A 6,000-nucleotide genomic window follows, 5' to 3' on the forward strand; every position below is an offset into this window, starting at 1 on the left:
ACATAGACAAGGCATCAGTGAAGTAGTTACACATGTATTTATTCTCATCTTTCTTTGTTAAAGAATAATGAATGTTAAAAAGTTTGAACACACACACACACACACACACTCCTCAGTGCTCTTCAGCAAGCCTGAGGGCTTTCACTGAAGTTTGATTATGAAGCTGAAGTCATGACATGAAAAAGTGTTTGTTTGGGGCGGACAGGAGATAGACACAGGCAGGAGATAGACGCAGACAGGAGGTACTTATGTGTCCAGAGAGCAGCTTTGGAGTGGAGTGCTGCTGGCGCAGTGGTAGCGTCCACACTCCACACCACCAAGGTCACCAGTTCAAAGGTCAACGCAGGGAGAAGGTGGAGAGGACCTGGAGGACTCAGAGGCCCTGAAACAGGTGGGACGGTGAGGATGGGTCGCAAGGAGAAAGACACAGGGGGGCTTACTTGCCCCCCGAAACAATCCAGTGGAAAAAACGGGGTTATAGACTTTTTTCAGTAGTCCAACTTAACTGCAAGGCAGACCCAAACGCAGCCAAATTTCTACATCGATCCAAAAGTGTGTATATGCACTGGACCGCTTGCCCAAGGGCTCTGTTTGGACAGGTCAGATTCATGTCTCACTCACTTCACCACATTGAGTTTTGAACCTCTTACCATCAACACAGCAAACTACATACTTATCACTGCACCACCAGGATCCTGTCCTTCCATGCATCTCCCGTATATTTGATGATAACATAGTGGGGCACCGAAGCCTAATATGTCAATCAATCATTCCATGTACTTAAATTTGATTGATGATGGATGAATGAGGAATTAGGGGACCATTGCCATCCCCTAAATAACATGGAGAGGTTTTAATGTTGTTGTCTCAGTACTTGTACTTGTACCTGGCCAAGACTCCAGTTGAGTAGGCTGAGGCTGAGGTCAATGATGGTGTTGCTCCATAATGACGGCAGGTTTATTTGAGTCTGATTGCAGATATTATTTCCACCATCATTTTCCAGGTCCTACTAATGCTCTCATGCATGGGTACTGTTAAAATAAGTAGGAGACAAGTGATCAGACTAGTGTTTGGCAAATGAAGCGATAATGATTATGCTGTTCCTGTAAGCTGTGAATAAGGCCAAAGTGGCCTTGAGGTGGTCTTTCAAGCAATGTGTCCCCATTCAGCTCAACAGACTATTTTAGATTTGTTTTTTTAAAAGCAGCAGCCTCATTTTTCCCAACACTGCCTCTGCCAACTGACTTCACACTGAAGATGAACAGTACATTCTGTGACATCATATGTACATACTAATTTCAAGTGAGCAGAAATGTTGAAATATGTACAAATGAAATATGTTAAAAGCAGCAGCCTCATTTTTCCCAACACTGCCTCTGCCAACTGACTTCACACTGAAGATGAACAGTACATTCTGTGACATCATATGTACATACTAATTTCAAGTGAGCAGAAATGTTGAAATATGTACAAATGTGGAGTGTGCCTCAAGGTTTGTATGTATATAGTTCTGCATATTGTTATTCTATTATAGAGATGACTTCTTGTTCATCATGATTGACGAACAGATGCCTAGATGTTTTGAGGGACATGACCACATTCAGCAGAGGGGCTTCATATTACATTTTGATCAATGTGGCATGTGCAGTTGATCATATAAGCACCTAAGTCCAAAATTCCACACACAATAGATCCAGGTAACTAAAGGCTCCAAAAATCCAACAGAGGCAGAGTAAAAGATAAAGCACAAAAATCCAAAACTTTTCGCACACGGGCAGAGTATCCACGGAAGTGAACCAGAGAAACGATACAGAAATCCACAGGCTTGGACAGGACTCAGAGTTACTAACCAGACTTGTTACAATGCAACAGAGAACAACAGACAGACTGAACTTAAATAGTAGAAGGGAAACAGATAATTGGAGGGGAACAAACAAGAGGCAGGAGAAACTAATCAGGCTAACCAACAGGGTAATTAACAGAGCAGGTGAGGGAGACGGCAGGTGGGGGCAGAGTGCAGGATAATCAAGGAAGCACGTGGCATTAACAAACAAACACATGAAGCACGTGGCATTAACAAACAAACACATGAAGCACGTGGCATTAACAAACAAACACATGAAGCACATGGCGGCCAGAGTCTCTTGGCTAGCAGAGGGGATACTAACATGCAGACAATAAGACAAACCTCATTTGCATGAATGTACCAAAGCATTTACAATTAGTTCAAAAGAATGAGAAAGTGCTGTAATCATGTGCACAAGTGACTACATGATGTGGAGGTTCAACAAGTAGTTTTGAGAATTTCAATTCTGATCTGAGAAATGTACCAAAGAGACTGAGAAAAACTGTAATACAAAAGATATGCATGATATCATAACAGCTGGAACAGCTAAAGTTGGGTTTGTGTATTTTATAAACATTATACAACAGCTTTTATGAATTAAAGAAGACGCCAAGCAGCATACTGCAATGTAGCAAAAGTTATGTGTTCCAAGAAGGGTTCAGATGATGGTACACGTAACCTGCTAGAAAAACGCAAAGCCGCTACTGGCCTGCAGATGTCACCAACGCTCCACTCAGTGAAGGGGGAGGGCCGGGCGCAGTCTCTCCAGTTTTAGAGCAGCCCCTTTGCCACCGAATCAATTTCTCCGTCTGCTCAGCTGCGAGTCAGAAAAAAAGATGGTGATTGTGACACTAACATTTGACTGGAATTACAGTGCACACACTGTCTGGGTGCGGTGTCAGGAGTCTACTAGCACAGGGGGGAAGCTGTGCTAAAAGAACAGTCATTGTGGTGTGTGTGTGTTTTATGTGTGTGTGTGTGTGTGTGTGTGTGAGTGTGAGAGAGAGAGAGAGAGAGAGAGAGAGAGAGGAAGAGAGAGAGTGCGTCCATGTATGGCAACTATGACAGGCTTACATATACATACAGACGAGAAATCATGCAGATGACTGACAGACAGACAAACTGACTGATTGATAGGCTGACAGACTGACACTTAGGTAGATAGATAGATAGATAGATAGATAGATAGATAGATAGATAGATAGATAGATAGATAGATAGATAGATAGATAGATAGGGAAACAGGATGACAGAAATGAAGAGCACAGCGTGAGCCATCATTGATTTCTTTCCGGAGTGTATTCCTCCGGAATGAGCAAGTAAGTTAGGCTCAGCGGGGAATTCGTTGCTCCTCGAGTTCCTTCACCTGAAAGAAATCCGGGGCTGCGGCGAGCATGGAGAGCAGAGCGAACGGCTGATTTGATTTACGCGCCGTCTCTGTTTGCCAAAACCTCCTCCCCTTCTGAGAAATCTCTTCTTGCAAGTAGTTACAAATCAGAGACGGGCTGTTATCGAGCTGCAGGTACACGCATAATAAGTGCAGGACGTGAGGAGAGGAAATGTTTTTGCCATGGAGTCCTCAAGGAGACTACCCACACACTGCAGCTCGGATATGCTTATCAGCTGTAGCGTGTGTGAGCGCATAATAATACAAATATCACATCACCTCTTAAATACAATTGAAATATTGTAGGGCAGGTGTCTTATACTGGTCTGACACCACGAGGAATTACTCTAAAAGTGTCGGACTATAGGCTACATATGAAGTGTATCGCGCCAGTGCAGACAACACACGTGAGACTATAACGACAAACCCGTTAAATCACTAAGGCCCACATCAGCAAAGTGTGTAGTCAGCAGTCAAACTGTTTCAGCATAAAGAAATGCACTGGTGAACGTGAGATGGGCATTCGGGCAGTGGCCATTAGTTAGGCCCAGATATTTATGACAGTGTGTTGGTGCATATCGTCCAAGGAAATAAAGAATACAGGGTAGAGTGTCATGGATGACAATGACACCAGTGCACTAAAGGAGGAATCCCTGACTCATGCAAGTTCAATATCCATCCATGTTTTTTTCCCTGCTGTGCTCCCTGACGCACGAAGAGCACACGTGCTGCCCTTACGCTGTCCTTTGCTCTTAATGACACCGGCAGCTCCTTTTAAAGTATTTAGCATAAATCATGAGCGCTTCGTTTTAACGAATGGGCACATTCATTCCCCCTCCTCTGCCACCCCTCCTCGCATTACCTTTAGGGAGAGGGGGATTTGGAGTTGGAGCATATGAATTTCTATTACCCCTCAGTGACAAGTAAATTGCTTACTTTTAATTGGAAATGATCATAACTCTCGCATGGCGTGCTGTGCTGCGGGTTTGGCGAGCATTCATTCTCATATGGCGCCCACAACGTCGGCTCGGAGAGAGACATCCATCAAATCTCAAGGCAGTAGACACTTGCTCTCCACAATGCGGAAAGTAAAGTGACCTTGAGCAACAATGGGGGAAACTTCAAAGCACACTCCTTTTTTTCACACTCCTTCCCTATCTAGCCTTTCCTTACCTTTTCAAGTCTTCCCTTTCATGTCAAACTTTCTTTCTCTGGTTTTCCTTTTGTTGTGAAACTTTTTTGTGGCTCTTGTGGACCGTAATCAATAAAGGCTTGCTCTCTCGCGTGAAAGGTTCCTTCCACTTCCTGTCCAGTTTTTGGGTTTGGTCTCTCTCTGTCTATTTCATTGTCTATTTCTCTTTATCCCTGTCCGCTTTTAATATCTCCCCTATCCTGCCTTCTTTCTATATGTCTCCTCTGCAGTGCGAACACGCTGCTGGACGCGGCTTCTGGGTATCTCATCATCGCGGTGCGGGTGCCGGCAGATGCCGCAGAGCGGGCGCAAGACAGCGGAGACATCTGCAGCGGCGCTCCTGCGTAGCCATGAGTGCAATCTCAATCTGTACCTCCGGCGAGGGAGCGAATTAACGCAGACAGCGTGGGGTTGGCCGCCCGTGTGTGTGTGTGTGTGTGTGTGTTTGTGTGTGGGACGAGCATGGATATCGCATCGGATGGCCCACGTATGGTCAAGCTCAAACGCACGCCAATGTGGAAGCAGACTGTGCAGGGAAAAGGCGTTTGAAACTTGGCAAAGAGACAAAAGAGGACAACCGGCACGGCGTCACTCGCAGATGCCACCGTTACGCCGCAGCACGGTGCAATCATGGCCTATTGTTAGCTCGCGTCACCTGAAACATGCTGATGGGTAAAAGAAGACATGGGAGAAAACAACATGGGACATGGGCAAAGCACAGAGCACGTGGGTTTTGTGCCTCTTTGACAATGCCATGACTTGCTGTGACAACCTGTTGCTACACCCATATCTAATTCATTCACTGTGGCTTTCCCCCCTAAGGATAACTCTACAAACAGCTCCACGTCTCCATCTAGTTCCCCTGGCGTTTAATTTCCTGAAACGCATCTGCTAGACTCTGCAAGACTCTTCGGCGTCCGCTCCAAGTTCACGGTGGCCACACAGCCCGATTATTGCCAGCCTTGATCTTCAATTCTGTGTAGAATAGGGTTGAATCGGGAGACGTGAAGAAGAGAGAGGAAAAAGGACTCCATCTCTCCATATCGGCGCTCTCCTCGGAGCTGTCCGGTGCTGAAGTGCATTTTCAGAGATGAAAGGACAGACGGGGAGTTCGGTTACGCCATGACACCTGATTTCACATGCCTGTGATCTCTTTCTTCCATTCTTTCACCCCCAACCACCCCCCAGCCCGGCTATACTGGCCATCAAACGGGGCCCTGCGATGTTCATGTGGTCCATATGTGAAACACTTAAGGTGAGCAACACAGAAGACACGGCTTTTCATGGTTCTCCACATGTACCCTGAACACACTTGTTCATATTCATAGATAAGAGCCCTGTAGGAGGAAGATCTATGAGAAGGCATAAGTGGAAAAACCTTGAAGTGTCCACGAACTGTTCAGCGCTTGAACCAATAAATGCTTCATGCCCCCTGAAAGGCTTGAACACGGATCTCGGAGGATGATTGCAGCCCCACTGCTGTTGGAAAAAAAGTACTTTGAATATAACACTCTTTTTCCAAACACTTTTCTTTTGAGAAGATCTTGCTTTTGTAAGAGATTGTAGTGAAAATAT

Source organism: Clupea harengus, chromosome 19 (genome assembly GCF_900700415.2).
Source record: "Clupea harengus chromosome 19, Ch_v2.0.2, whole genome shotgun sequence".
Lineage (NCBI taxonomy): Eukaryota > Metazoa > Chordata > Actinopteri > Clupeiformes > Clupeidae > Clupea > Clupea harengus.